This window comes from Notamacropus eugenii, chromosome 2 (genome assembly GCF_028372415.1).
Source record: "Notamacropus eugenii isolate mMacEug1 chromosome 2, mMacEug1.pri_v2, whole genome shotgun sequence".
Taxonomy (NCBI): domain Eukaryota; kingdom Metazoa; phylum Chordata; class Mammalia; order Diprotodontia; family Macropodidae; genus Notamacropus; species Notamacropus eugenii.
Window position 1 is genome coordinate 376,703,805 of NC_092873.1, and position 16,502 is coordinate 376,720,306.

The window sequence follows — 16,502 nt, forward strand, 5'->3', positions numbered from 1 at the left end:
ATTTTGAAGCAAAAGGGGACTGTCTAAACCATGAGGCAGATTTTGTATTTTTATTTGTCTGTTTGTTTTATCAGTTGTCATGGACAAAGATTTCATTATCAAGTTCCAGTCTACCAGTGATGAATGTCCTTGAAATTCCTAGGCTGGTCCTCAAAAAGTAGATTCATTCTGTCACTAATATTATATTCCAAGTCTCTCCAACATAGTCAAATCTGCCAGTGTTGCATACCAGCATTCTTATTTCCAAGGTAAAAAAGATAAGGTTAAAAAATGTTAAATTACTATACAAATCCTTTCTCAGGTGGAAAAAAAGAGTCTTCAAAGACTTTCCTTTTCGTGACATATTATGTGCCTGTCATCTTTACCTCTTCTAACTTATGCCCATTCCATAGAGAAGAAAAGCAGGTTTGTCCCCTTGGCAAAGTCACAGGGAGAGACTGGTTAGTCAGGGAGTAAGGGTGCTGAGCAAAGCAACCCAAGTTGGGAAAATATGTGGCAATTCTGTGACTGTCACAAGATGAGTTAAAGCCAATACCAGAACAAAGGTTGCAGTTGTTTTTTTTTTTTTTAACACCTAATTAAGTTTCTCAGATTAAATGGGTTGTGAACAAACTCTAGGAGATCTTTTCTGTAAGTTAAGAGATTCAATGAAGTCATAGTAGGCTCTAGAGGTCAGGCAAACTAGCAAAGACCAGTCAGTGGGTAGTGTTATGGCCAATGAGAAAGTGGATTTTCAAGCTCTTGTCTATGATTCTTGGATGCCAGTAATCTACTTGGAATATGAAAGAGATAAGCTGTATAGACAGAAAAGTACAGAGAAAAAGGCTGGAATATGTGAAGAAGACAGAAAAAAGACCACTGGATTTGTGATTAGAAGACCAGAATACAAATCCCAGATAAAAGGGACTTGGGGAAAAAAAGCTACCTCAATCCATTCATCTCTTGCAGTGGTAACAGACCAGTTCTTTTTCTTATGGTAAACTGAATACATGATAAACCAGCTTGGCATGAGAGACAGTGAGACAGCAAGTTTAAGTAAGAAGAAGAGGAAGCTGGAGCAAGCTTAAAGGGGAAAGAAAAGGAAGATAGTCTCTGAAGAAGAGCAAGGTATGACTAGATGACTTTCTAAAGTAATTGCTAACTCTAGAAGTCTCTGATTCCAAATCAGAAAGATGACAGGAAAGAAGGTAATAGGCATCCATAGGGAAAAGAACTGGGTACTTTTTGTATGCTCTCTGCAAAAGTCAAATTGTGTTTTGAGAATTCTTAGATCACTGTCATTTTTCACAGATGTAAACTATTAACAAATCTCTTATCCTGGAATGGGATATTAACTTTGAAAACAGATCTTAATTCTGAAAAAACTGCAAAACTCTAAACTTGTATTTATAGGAACTGAGTTTTAGGAGATTTTAGGAAAACAATCTCAGTTTCCTCTGCTGTAAAATGAAGAAATGGACAAGATGATTTCTCAGCTTTCATATTTTGTAATTCTTTCATTCTGGGATGCTATTATAATTCCAAAGGGAGGTTGGAAATAAGAGAGCTATCACTTGTGTTGTCAATTAGTGGAAAGGCAATAGAAACTCTAGAATAGGTGGAGAAACTCTAATAAGCAGGAAGAAGAAATACAAATCACATGACAGAGAAAACACTGGAGTCTTAATTGAATTCTAAATTGTCCTTTGACAGGAGCTTGAACATCATACTTTACTGTATTAATTTTTTTATTAGTGTTTCATGCTTTGTAAGACAACATGATTTTTTAAAAAAAGGCAGCTAGATGGTATAGTGGTTAGAGCACTGTCTCTGAAGATAGGAGGTCCTGAGTTCAAATCTGACCTCAGACACTAGTTATATGACCCTGGGCAAGTCACTTAACCCACCAAACAAAACCAGTGTAGTGCAGTGGATAGAATGCTGGACTTGGAATCAGAAAAACCTAGTTTCAAGTTCTGCCCCTGATACTAGCAATCCGATCCTGGGCAAGTCACTTAGCCTCTGTTTACCTTGTATCCTCTATGCTCACCTATCTACTAAGTCACAGTTTGGGCTTTGTGTTGGAGATTGGTGTTCCCCGGGCTGAAGAAATCAGAGATCCTTCAATTACTCATGGACTCCTGCTTTACATAACTAATAAAAAGTAATTTAACCCTACCGGGTTATGAATAAGGAATACAAGCCCAGAAAACTGAGAATCTTCTTCTGTATCTAAGAATGATCAGGAAAAAGCCTTTGGTTCATTGAACCCAGGATCCCTGTAGAGTGGGGTCTGGGCAACACCTGTAAATGGATAGATCTAGAAATAATAATAACTAAAATGTGTATAGCATTTTAAGGCTTGCAAAGCACTTTATAAATATATACATATATTATCTCATTTGATTCTTGGAACAACACTACCATATGATAGATATTTTTATGGTTTCCATTTTATAGATGAGGAAATTGAGACTGAGAAAGGTTAAGATACTTGCCCAGAATCACACAGCAGGTTTTTGAAGATGAGTCTGCATGCGGGTCTACCTTAGGTGCGAACATAGTTCTGTATCCACTTTGCCATCTATCTACCAGCTAGGAGTTATCTGCCTCAGCCTGGGCTAGAAAATCCTATAGAGCCAGCCAAAGTTAGGAGAGATACCAAGACATCGATTGCCAGGAAATTATCACTCAGATTTTGACATACCCTGATATGGAATCAGTCCTCAGGACTAGCCAAATACAGAAGCAACAGAAGTTTCACCAACACACACAAAAATTTGAATGGGATTAGTTTTAATTCTTCTCTGCAATATGATTAATGTGAAAATGTGTTTAATAGCAATGCATGTGTAGAACCCATATAAGGTTGCATGCCATCTCAGGGAGGAGAGAGAGAGGGGGAGAAAGTTTGGAACTTATGGAAGTCATTGTTGAAAACTGAAAACAGATAAATTAATAAATTTGGGGAGAAAAAAGAATTTGAATGGGATAAAGGTATAAGGGATAATGGGTATGGCATGGCTGTGATCTGTTTGAGGATACAGCTCCACCTGGTGGTGATATATCGTTCACCTGGTGGCAGTTCATCCACATTGCAGTCATTAGGCTAAAGATGAAACGAATGTCTAAGTATTTGGCTTGCTAGCTTAGAACTATAAGGTGATGGCCAACACGACTCTTTGTGTTTTTGAAACTGAGGGATAAGGACTCCCAAGGAACTACCAGTGTGTCATGGAAACCAGGGCTCCAAAGTCCTCATCAGTTCTGTGATGGTGAGAAAAGGACAGGATAGAGAAATGGGATGAATTAGTCTTCATTGGGGGGAAACAACTCTCCTTTTCCTCCCTCTTTCCCATCAAAGACTTAAGATCCCACAAGGGAAATGAGGACAACAGATTTATGGAGAACTGTTTGGTGCTGGCAACACCTAGAGGGTAAAGATGAGAACAATTAGAGCCAGAACTCCTGGGAACCATAAGGTGGCATGGAGTAGAGGAAAGAACACTAGATTTGCAGCCAGAGGACATGGATCTGATTTCCAGCACTCATCCTTACTATCTATGTGATAGCCTCTGAAAAATTCAGGTTTCCTCATCTGTAAAATAAAGAGCAGATAAATGGTGCAGTGGATAGAGTGCTCTTCCTGGAGTCAGGAAGACATGAATTCAAATTTGTCTACACTAGCTATATGACTATGGGCAAGTCACTTAATCCTGTCTGCCTCAGTTTCCTCATCTGTAAAACAAGGTCAGACTACATGATCTCCAAAGTACTTTCGAGCCCTCAATGATCTCTATAATAATATAAGTTGTGACAATGGTGACATATAAATCTTCTTGTAATATATTTAATAATATTATTAAGAATAGCTTGCATTTATATCACATTTTAGGGTTTTCAAAGCGATTTACATACCTTATATTCTCACAACAACCTTGTGAAGCACCCCAGTGGGACAGTGGATTGAGTGCTGAAATTAGAATCAGGAGGACCTGAGTTCAACTCCTGCCTCAGATATATATTACCTGTATAATCCTGAGCAAGTCACTTAACTTCTTTCTGCCTCATTTTTCTCATCTGTAAAATGGGGATATAATAGTTCCCAGCTTATAGAGTTGTTGTGAGGATTAAATGGGATGTTTGTAAAGCTTAAAGAACTTATAAATCCTACCTTTTATAGATAAGGAAACTGAAGTTGAGAGAGTTAGGCACCTTATCCAGGTTCACATAATTAGTAAACGTCTGAGGAAGAATTTGAACTTAGGTCTTCATCACTTTATATTCAACATTGTAATCAGTGTGCTACTTATCCATGCCATTTCTAGTTTAGCCTCTGACAGAAATGGAGCAAGCACTCCTCAGTTGTAACAACCCTCAAACAAACTCATGTCAAATCAGACCTAATTCACCATGGGACAGCAAAGCATAATGGAAAAAACCAAACACTGATCTTAGAGTCAGACAACTTGGATGCAGTCCCAGCATCACCCCCTACTCACTTTGTGATCTTCAGGAAGTCAGGTAACATCCCTGCACCTGAGTGCCCTCATCAGAGAACTGAAGACAATAATCCCTGTCCTCATAGAGTTGTGAAGATTTAATGTATGAAAGAAGAAGGAAGAGAGAAAAGAAGGAAAGAATGAAGGAAGGAAGGAAAGAAAAAGCAAGGGAGAAAAGGAAAAAGAATAAAATGAATTATCCTTTTCCTTCCCCTATTATAGCATAAGCTTTAGAAGAATAGGAACTGCCTTAACGTTTGTATTTGAATCTTCAAAACCCAGCACTTTTATTGTTCCTTTGTTTTAGTGGTGTCCACCTACTGCCTCTAGAATAAAATACAAATTCCTAATGCTGACATTTAAAGCCCTTCAAAATCCAGCTCCGATTTGCCTTTTCAGACACATTTCATGTTAGTTTCCTTCACATATTCAGTGTTCTTGTCAAATAGTCCAGTAGCTGTTTCCCATATCTGCCATTCCATCCCTGTATCCATGCCTTGCAAGACTGTTTTCCTTTTTATTTAAAAAAAGTTAGATAATGATTTATTTTATTGATAATTATATGTGGTATTTGATATCATGTATGATATAGGATTATATTGATAATTTATGTATTTTTATTTAAAAGAAATAGCTTTTCCTTTATTAATTCAATGATTGCTAATTTATATCTGTAACTTGTTTAACTTTTGTTTTAAATATTTAAATGATATTCCATTCAGCACATATATGCTATATCAACTCATTGTTTTGGTGCCTTTCAGCATAGTATAGTTTCTCTCATAAGTCTATTTTTGCTTTTCTTTGTTTGATATCATAATTGCTACTTCTGCTTTTTTCTCTTTAGTTTGGCTGAGGCACAATATATATTTTCGCCAACCTTTCATTTTAATTGTGCACATCTTTATGTTTCAAGTATGTTTCTTTTAAACAACATATTGGTTTCTACTTCCTATTTCATTCTGCTATTTTCTGTTTTATAAGCAAGTTCATCACTTTCACATTCACAGTTATAATTAATTGTCTGCTTCCCTTTCTTTATTCCCCTCTCTCAAAAGAGAAGAAAAACAGGAATGTGTTTAGCATCAATGCTCTATGCTTGTTGCAATCAGATTCTAATCCCCTTCCGATTTTCTCTTCCCTTCAATCCTGACTCCAGTCACAAACTCTTATTCTTTCCTTCTTTCTTTTTAAACATCTCTCCACAAATTCCACTTTCCAATCAAGTTTGACTTATAATTAATTCCTTTATGAATCAGCCCTCATTCTTGGTTCCCCTTTCTCCCTCCTTCCTCTTCTCTCTTATTTTTCTGTTGGGTTGAATGAATTTCTACAAGTTCTGGTGTGTATTCTACCTCTGACCTACTCAGATGGGAGGAGGTTAAGTTGATACCCACTTTTCCTACTCCTTCTCTGTGTGTATAGACTTCAACTTGTGTATACCACTCATGTTTATTAAATTACCCCATTATTCTTCTTTTCTTCCCTTTTGTTTCCCTCTCCCTCTACTTTCCTTTCTTTTTCAGGTGATTAAAGCATAACAAAACCACCCACAAACCCTCTGTATTATTTAACAACTTCTATGACCCTAATGACATATGAGTTCCAAGGGGATGACACTTGTTTCATTTTTTACTATTAGAACGTAAAGATTTCACCCTTTTATAGTCCCTACTAATTGCTCACTTATATTTGTCATTATGTGTTTCTCTTGACTCTTGTGTATGTATTTAAGTTTTTACTCAGTTCTGGTTTACATCAGGGATGCTCAGAAATACTCTACTTGCTTAAATATCCATTTTACTCTATAGGATTATATTCAGTTTTAGGTAAGTCATTCTTAGTTGTAAACCCATATCTTTTGGTTTGGGGATACTATATTCCACTCTCTTCACTCTTTTAAAACGGTAGCTGTTAAATGTTGTGAGAATCCTGACTATGACTTTTCAGTACTTGAGCTCTTCATTTCTGGTTGCTTACAGCTTTTAAATTTTACCTGAAAGTATTGGATTCAGCTATGTAGTTCCCAGGAATTTTAATTTTGGGTATTTTTTTTTCAGGAGGTGACCAGAAAATTCTTTTGATTTTTGTGTTATCTTTTTGTTCTGATATGTCTAGACAGTTTCGTCTCATAATTTCTTGAAATATTATACCAGCATGTTTTCTTCAAAGGCGATGGTGGTGGAGAGTCATGGCTTTCAGGTGTACAGTGATTCTTAAATTATCTCCTCTTGATGTGATTTTCCAATCACATATTTTTGGTAAGGGATATTCTACATTTTCTATCCAACCATTTTACTTTGTTTTAACATTTCTTGTTTTCTTGTAGAATCATTAGTTTCTATTTGCTTCATTCTAATTTTAAGAGACTATTACTTGTAAGATTTTGTACCTCTGTGCTAAATTGTTAAGTTTTTTTTCAGTTTTTCCCTCCATAATTGTCATTCCCCCATCCAAATTCTCTCCTTTAGTGTTCTCATTTCACTTATGTACTTTTAATTACTTTTAACGTGTGTAAATATTTTAGTGTAATTTTTTCTAGGTACTCTAAACTTGTGTCCAAGCTGTGTTTTTCTTTGTGGCTATGACTGTAGGTGTTTTAACATTGGAAGGTAAGGCTGAGGAAGGATCCAATGCATTTCACAGCATCCTTTAATTCAAGGTCATTACTAGAATTCTCTTGAGGTTACTTATTATCTTGTACCAAGTGGACTTCAAGATAATCCACCAGTAAAATAACTAGAATAATATTTTACCAAGGAGTTCACTAAACCTCAACTATTAAAAATATGGCTGAAAAAGCACACACTCTTAAAACTGACCTGTAAAGCTCCTAATTTCCAGCCCTTTCAACATTTTCTTTGCTTTTTGCTGGTCCTTTTATTATTCCATCCCTGCTGTTGCCTCCTTGGTTTGAGTATCAGAATCATATTTGTGTCATGAAAGGAATTTGATAGGGCTCCTTCTTTACCTGTTTTCCTCAAATAGTTTATATAGTGTTGGAATTAATTATTCTTTAAATATTTGGTAGAATTCACTAGAAAATCTACCTGGCCCTGGATATTTTTTCTTAGGGAGTTCATTTATGACATGTTCAATTTCTAACATAGAGTTATTTAAGTAATCCATTTCCTTATCTGTTAATCTGGGCAATTTATACTTTGACAAATATTCATATATTTCATTTAGGTTATCAGTTTTATTGATATATAATTGGACAAAATAACTTCTAAAGTTGCTGTAATTTTATCTTCATTGGGGACACATTCACCATTTTCATTTTTGATGTTAGAAATTTGGTTTTCTTCTTTCTTTTTTTAAAATAAAATTAACCAATAGTTTATTTATCTTACTGTGTTTTTAAAAGTAAAACTAGATCTTAGTTTTATTTATTAGTTAAATGCTTTTTTAACTTTAAATTTTATTAATCTCACTTTTGATTTTCAGGATGTCCCTTTTGGTGTTTAATTAGAGATTTTTAATTTGTTCTTTTTTTTTATAGATTTTTGTTAGTTGCATGCCCAATCATTAATCTGTTCCTTCTCTCTTTTATTGATGCAGGCTTTTAAAGATATAACATTTTCCCTAACTTCTACTTTGTCTGTATTCTACAAATTTTGGTATGGTGCATGACTAGAAATTGTTGAGACTGATGCTTGGTTGGGAGAACATCCAGTCAGTTAGCCAATGAGTATTTCTGAAGTGCCAGGTACTGTGATGTGTGTTGAGGGCACAAAGAACAGAAAAAACAGTCCTATCTACAAGGATTTTTACATTCTATTGGAGAAGAAAAAATGGAAATAACTAGGTCGATACAAGACAGAAGGTAATCTCAGAGGGGAAGGAAGGAGGGGAGTGGAAAGCAGATGGTGGGATTTGAACTAAGTTTTGAAGGAATCAAAGAAAATTAAGAAAAGGGTTGGAGAAGCAGAATAATCCTGAGGGACAGCCAGTGCAAAGACATGGATGGGAAAACAGAGTTGTTCAAAGATCATCAAGTAAGTTAGTGTCACTGTATTGAAGAATACATTCACGAGAGCAAAGGGTGAGAAAATTGGAAAAGGTAAGGAGGGATCATATTATAAAGCACTTTAATTGTCAAAAAGAGATGTTTATTTTTGATTGTAGGGGTAATAGGGAGCCACTGGAGTTTATCGAATAGTGGTAAAGAATGACATCATCAGTCACATACTTTAGAAAAATCACCTTCCAGTGACAAGGAGGATGGAGTGGTGTCTGGAAAGACTTGAGGCAGGGACACCAGCTAGATGGCTATTGTAACAGTTTAGCTACAACATCATGAGGACCTGACTAGGGTGGTGGTTGAATAAGTGGAGAAAAGGGGGTAGAGATGAGAGATGTTGTGAAGGTAGAAACGACAAGATTTGGCAATAGATTAGATATATGGAGTGAGGGTAAAGAGTGAAGGATGTCACAGAAGTTGTGAGCCTGGATGAGAGGCCTATTGTTGTTTAGTCATGTCCAACTTTTTGGGACCTTGTAACTGTCCATGGCAACTGTTTTCCTGGCAAAGGTAATGGAGTAGTTTGCTATTTCCTTCTCCAGTAGAGTAAGGTAAACAAAGGTTAAGTGACTTGCCCAGGGTCATACAACTAGTGAATGTCTGAGACTCAGGTTTTCCTGATTTCAGGTCCGGAACTCTATCCACTGAGCCACCTAGATGCCTCTAGCACCTTTGGTATCCACCTCTCTCCCACCTCTCATCTATGGCTCTAAGAAGTTGTATCATGTGCAACTGATAATACCTGACAATACTATCTTGGCTGATGGACTAAACCAAACTGAGAGTAACCAACAGTCCTCAAACCCATCGACAAGTTAGGGGGATGTCTACCTCAAGCATGTGAAAGCTATCCTCAGTGGAAAGGGTAGAACAGAACAATTTATTCCAAGGGCCATGAAAGTGGCAGAAGCAGATGCTGTGGAGTGCTTAGAGTTTTGGCAGACATCAAAGATACCAATGTCATCCATTGTATTCCAGGACATCACCAGTCATCATGACTTTTGTCTTGTCACTAGACTTCTCTGGAAGAAAGTGAGATTGATGACTTTGTGCAACTCTGCCTCACTTAAATCCACTTCACATATATATCAAGATATCACTCTGTGATATCATTGGTACCCTCAATAATAACAGGGAAGTTGAGAAAAAGAGAGGGTTTGAGGGGAACAAAATGAGTTCTGATTTAGATATATGGAATTTGAGAGCTTATTGGAATCTAGTTTAAGACTGTCAAAAGGCAGTTGGTGATGTATGATGTATGATGGAGATTCTCAGGTTGGATATGTAGATCTGGGAATCATCTGCATAGAAATGATAATTGAACCCATTCTACCCAACTGGTGAGATCACCAAGTAGTATACAGGAAGAAGAGAAGAGGGCCCAGAATAGAGCCCTGGAGAACACATATGGTTAAAGTGTAAGACACTGGTGAAGAACCAGCAAATGATACTGAGAAGGGGCAGTTGGATAGAGGAGAACTAAGAAACCCAGACAGAAGAGAGTATACATGAGGAAAGGCTAATTCACAGTCCTAAAAAGTGAAAAAGAGGTCAATGAGGAGAACTGAGAAGAGGCCATTAGATCTGTCAATTAAGAGATCATGGATAACTTTGGAGAGAGCAGTTTCAGTTAAATCATAAGGCTGGAAGTTAGATTACAGAGCGTTTAGAAGAGAATGAGGAGTGAAGGAGTGATGGCACCAAAGTGACCCTTTGCTACCACTCCCATGATTCCATCTGATTCATGAGGAAGTTTTGTGGAGAATGGGAATTTTTGTTGTTGGGATGATGTCAACCAGATTATAGTAATTCAGGTCTCAGGATATACAAGTTTTTCACTAGCTATTCTCCCTAGGCAGGGTTGTGACATTGAGTCACTCAAAACTGACTCTAGCCAATGAAGCAGAGCCCTCAAATCTTGTAATTTTGATTTCAGTCTTCCAGGCAGCACTAACTATCATTTCCCCACAGATACAGAACTAGCAGGTTTGGGGAACAAAAGAAGCAAATCTTGTGACTACCTCATCCAAAATTTTCAGGTTCTTATGAATTACAAATAGCTTCAATTAAAAAAATAAAAATAAAAAAGCTCTCACAAAGTCAATGTGATCTTGGCTAAATAACTAAAAGAACAGTGTCCACAACAAGAAAGTCATAAGATCTCTTCAGGCTGCTATGGTCAGTCCTCATTCCAAGAACTGTGTTCACTTCAGGTTGCTACATTTTCAGAGATAGACATTAGGAAAATTCTTCTGTCAGTCATGTAAAAGATAGATTTGAAGGGAAAGAGATCGGAGGTAGGGAGATAATTTAGGAAGCTCTGCTACGGTCCAGGAAAGAGGTAAGAAGAGCCTTAATTAACTAGAGGGGTGATAGTGGTAATGGGGAGCAAAGAATGAAGTCAGGAGGTTGCTGAAGAGGGAAAATGGGTAGGATTCGGCAACTGATTAATTTGACAGTATCTTACTCAAAGTAAGTACTTACAATGTTTATTAAATGAATGAATACATAGCTTCTATGAATCAATACAATAGTTTCATAGAAATTTTCTGGAGTCTGCCTCCAGGTCTTCATGACTATTACATTAAGCAATTTTTTTGTTTTAACTTTTGCAAGTATTTATTATCTTTCCCTCTCATTGCCCCCTAAACATTTTTAAGAAGAAAAAGAAAATCACCATGGCAAATATGTATAATACAGCGAAATAATTCCCACATTTGCCATGTCTTAAAATGTATGTCTCCTGCACTTCAAGCCCATCAGTTCTACGGCAGGAAAATATTTAATCTGCAATCTTTTAAACATTTTAAACATTGATTAGAATTCTAAAGTCCTTCAAAGTTGTTTTTCTATATAACGTTATTGTGACACAATGTTCTCCTAGCTAAATACATATTCTCACATGGTTCAGACTTCTTTATCTCCCCAGGAAACTGCAAAGACTGAGGCCATCCTTGGAAAGAGTTGTCTTTGGCGCCACTACTCTTCTACATCAAATATATTAGAAAGGTGATGGCAGAACACAACCTGGACAGAATCTGGTCCAGCCTAATTTTACAGATTAGAAAAGTGATGCTCCAAAGCATGTATACAGAGAATGATAATCCAAAAGGAAACATGATAAGGGCATGGAGGAGGGAAGTTAAAACAAAGCTCTAGAAAAGATCTGGAGGGATCACTCAGAAGATTAGGCACCTTGCCTAAGGACTTATGCAATTTGGTGGTGGTGCTTTTCCCCTCAGAATAACTATCTTGTATATATTTGTTTTAACAATGTACATGTATGCATGTGTATGTCATCTCTCTTATCAGAATATAATTTCCTTGAGGGCAGGAATTTCTTTTTAAATTTGTGTTTTCAGCACCTATCACTGTGCCTGACACCTAGTAGGTACTTGATAACTCCTTTCTGATGAATTGAAATATATACAAGAAGTAAGGCTGACTCCCTCCCAGTCCAAAGCTCTGCTCATGACACCATGTATAGTCTGTGATTGGTTTTCACTTTACAGGTTTAAAATACAACTCTTAGCCTTTAGAGCCTCTGTATTTATTTCGAAACACTAGAGAAACAAACTGAGTAGTTGTTGTATGGTGAGTGATCAGTTAAGCTTTTCCTCTGAGTCAGTATTTGAAAAAAAAAAAAAGACAGAATATGGCATGATCTATCACAAATTCTGCTTTTCCTGGAAAAACAAGTTCTCTTAAATCTAATCAGCATTAATATTTTAAAATAAGTTCTCTCTCCATTCGTTCACTTATTTATCCATCTATTTATTCACTTACCTACTCTATTTGTTTGCTTGTTTCTTTATCATTCATTCCTTTACTTATTGTTTATTTTAGGGCAGCTAGATGGTACAGTGGATAGAGATACAGTCCTGGAGCCAAGAAGACCCATCTTTCCAAGTTCAGATTTGGCTTCAGATACTTACTAGTTGTGTAACCCTGAGTAAATCACTTAATTTTGTTTGTTTCAGTTTCCTCATCTGTAAAATGAATTGGAGAAGGAAATGAAAAACTACTCTAGTATCTTTGCCAAGAGAACCCCAAATGGGCTCACAAATTGCTGGACATAACTGAAAGGACTGAATGACAATTCTTCCCTCTCTTCTCCCAAGGAATAATCCTATATAGTACACAATATTGGCTGAGACTCCTGCCTCCCCCAAGGAAAAAAAATCATCAAAATTGATCAATACATCAAAGAAATTCTGACACTATGTACAATATGCCACCTCATGGATCTTACCCCTTTGCAGAGTAGAGTGATGGTGACTTTTCACGTCTATTCTCCTGAATCATAATAATTTTTTGCAATTTTGCAACATTCCTTAAACACACACACACACACACACACACACACACACACACACAAACCACTTTATTTGTTTGTCTTTCTTGTATTTCTGTTGTCCAAGGTGTCTGCAAAGTAAATCACTGGCTCAGGTCTTGTTTTCATTATAGAAATGCTTCTAATTTTTCATATTTTTATTTCATTAATGGTCATTCTTAGGTTTATAAGGAGTATCACCTTGAGTTACATCTTGAACGCCTTTGCTCTTCAGAACATATCAAATGTCTATTGATGATTGGCTATTTCTGGTGAGTGAAGAAGAGCCTTATGTCACTCAAACTCTGTTTCATTATATTTGAAGATCTTTCTCCTGGTTGCTTACAGAATATGCTGTTTGTCATTGAAAAGATTAAATTTAACCTGTATGGTATACAAACAACAATTGTTATATAAACTTATTGTACTTTGCAGCATAGTTTTTTGTTTGCTTGTTTTCCTGAGGGCAGTCTGTGGATTCTTTCAATTGACTCCTTACTTTCTATGTTCAGAAGTTCTGGGAAGATTTCCTGTATTGTTTTTAAAATGCTGGTGTTAAAGATTTTTGTCTCATCATGTTCTTGTGAGACCCATAATTCTTAGGTTGTGTACTCATCCTGTCTCCAAAATAACTTGTTTTGCTTGTATAGAGATTATGTTTTCTTTTTACTTTCTTGCTTCCTTCTTTCTATGTCCAACCCATAAGAGTTGGGCACAGAAATACATTTCACTCAACATGGAACTAGGAGAAAATAGGGAGAAAGGAGAAGAGAGAAGTAGAAAGAATAGGTTCAGGGAGATATTAGTCCTAAAGAAAGACAAACTCTAAATAAGGATATACAAAAACATTTGTAGTTCTTATTGTGGTGCCAAAAACTGTTACCAGAGAGGATGCCCATCCATTAGGGGATTAAAGAATGGTTGAACAAGATTCGGTACATAAATGCGATGGAATACTATTGCGCTATAAGAAAAGGTGCAGAGTGAAGTGATCAAATCAAGGAGAACACTTTATACAAAGACAACATTGTAAATTCAAACAACTTTAAAAATCTTAGGAACTCTGATTAATGTAATGACCAACCATGATTCCAGATTGAGACATGAAAGATTCAGAGTGCAAAAAGTAAGATTTTTTTTTTCTTGGAATGGCCAATGTGGAAATCTGTTTTTGCTTGACTACACAAATATGTGACAGGGGTTTTGTTTTTTTCTTTCTTTCTTGATTTAGAGGAGTTGGGGTAAAGAGGATGAAAAGAAATCAGATTTTTGCTGATTGCAAACAAATTTAATTTAAAAAACTGTGTGTAATCTATTTGGAATAATGTACTAGTTATCAAAGGTACATTTAACATTCAATGAGACGTGTAGTTTCACCATAAAAAGTTAAATAATATAAAAATCTTGTGACTTTAATGTCAAATCACATAAAACAAGTAATGTACAGTAAATGGAGGACACATGGCATATTTTGTTAAAAGTTGTAAGGTTTATTGTTCAAGTCAATACATCAGATCATGTTGCTTTGTCCCAGTTACTTTTCATCACACTGTGAATATCCTGTCATTTATCTTTTGTTTTCTGATAGGTGCCATGTTCTATCTCTCAATGATGTTGCAACTTCCAGCATTGTTTCAGCTCCATGACATTACAATTTTCATTGACTATATACCTTTCTGAAGTGTGGATTCTGCCACTTTAAAGATTCTATTTTGACACTGATCTAGCTCAGGATCCACTCTCTAAGGTTAGTTGATAGAAACTGGGGCGGCTAAGTGTGCAAATCTAGATGCAATTTCTACTAGTGTGAGCCAGCACAAGTCACAGTCTTTAACCAATTGGTTTTAAGTATTATAAAGTAATTCAGTACTAAGGAGAGCATAAAATAGATTTGATTTTAAGTAAATATAACAGAAATCTCCAATACGGTTTCTCGGGGGAGGTCATGCTCTTGCAGCCAGCCAAGGAATATAGCAGAATAGCCGTTATATCAAATATTATCTGAACCAAAAGTTTGAATATTCATATTAATGATAAGGAAAGGTTAAAATGGCAAGAAAGAGAATAGAGAAAGGAAAAATAAATTGATTAGCCCCAAACTATGCTGAAAGTTAAGATTCCAAAGGCAGGGAGGAAAATTCTCAAATATTAATATTTATTAATACAGAAAAATATGGAAAAAAGATGACAAAGAGAACATCAATAACTACTGACCTATATGCCTACCTTCCCTGCTATACAAATCATCATAAGGATGATCTATTCACTAATTAAAGGTATGCTAAAAGAAGGATTTGTAAGGAATGCAAAGACTTTTTACATGATGTTCAACAATGAGCCCATCTTTACCATGTTACAATTAACTGAAAGATATATAGAATATAAAATACTATTGTGCTTATTATTTGTTGATTATGACAAACCATTTGATTCAACAAAACAAAATACCTCTTTATAGGCTTTTTTACAACAAGGCATCTTCCATCAAGGCTTTAAGATCATTCAGGATTTCGTGGAATGTGCAACAACAGAAATAACCCTATTCATGACCTTCTGATAATAAACATCCAGCAAAGTATAAAACAAGAAATATGGGCTAACCATGATTATTTATCACTATGAGGAAAATCTAACACAGAATCCAGGGTGAAGAGGAATTTCTTATGGATGGTGACGTTCTGTAGATGGTAACATCTTCCAGATGTTCATATTTGTGGATGACGTTGTGTTGGATGCATCAGTCCCCAAGATATCATAGAATATCCTGGAAGATATTTGTCAGCATTCAAAGAAATTTGCCTAATTTGTCCACACAGAAAATACTACCTGGATGAAGAATGTCTACAAACCAGATTTCAACATTCATTTGAATGTATACTATATATTTATTTATTTTCCAGTAGCAGTATACTTGGGATGAACAGTTCAGACAGAGAATGAGCTGGAAGCACAGCTGAAAAGAAAGAAGAACAGGATGGATTGCTTTTGGAGAATTGTGGAGCTTGTTTGCTGATTCCAAGATGATCACAAAACAAAGATTTCTCTTTTCTACACTAATCTTTCTGTGGTTCTTCTCAGTGGCTGTGCAATGTGTCTTTGAAGAATTAAAGACAGGTATCACACATAGTGCATAGGAAAGAGCTTGGTGAGAATTGTGTAAGAGGAAGAGATGGATAGGTGTGGATGAATTGCAATCTGTGTTGTTAGAGTGAACTCTTGAATCTTTGAGATCACCATTCAATTTGTATGTTTGAATATTATCAGTAAAAACACTGGTATTTTGAAGTCTGAAGTATTTTTAATATGGAAAAAGAGAAAACAGAAGGAAGTAGAACCCAAGCTCCTTGAAGTAAATTTTGTATTTTTAAAAAATTATATGACATGTCTTATACTATGGCTGTTTTCCATTTTGGCTCCCTGCTTAGAGGAGTGGTAGGTCTTTGGGCTGAAAAGTGAGACAAATGATATGACATAACTATGGTAAGATTATATTTAAGGTCAGAATCCAGGGTAAAATATCTGAACTATTCTTTCCTGGGGGTGGCTGATGAGCCAACTCTTATTCTGTGGTGGGCTAACCAAAGCTAGAAATTGTCAAATTGTTCTGGCCAAGAACAACACATCTTAGCCTGGGAAAAACACTGGATTTTATGAGACCCAGCTG

The 16,502-nt window shown here is 36.0% G+C and overlaps 1 long non-coding RNA gene across 1 annotated transcript; it reads left to right on the forward strand.

Moving 5' to 3' along the window:
- The first annotated feature begins 7,939 nt into the window (after positions 1–7,939).
- On the forward strand, positions 7,940–16,213 carry LOC140528810 (uncharacterized). Its single transcript, XR_011975308.1, has 2 exons — positions 7,940–13,110; positions 14,427–16,213. It is a non-coding gene; the product is annotated as an uncharacterized lncRNA (long non-coding RNA).
- The last annotated feature ends 289 nt before the right edge of the window (positions 16,214–16,502 follow it).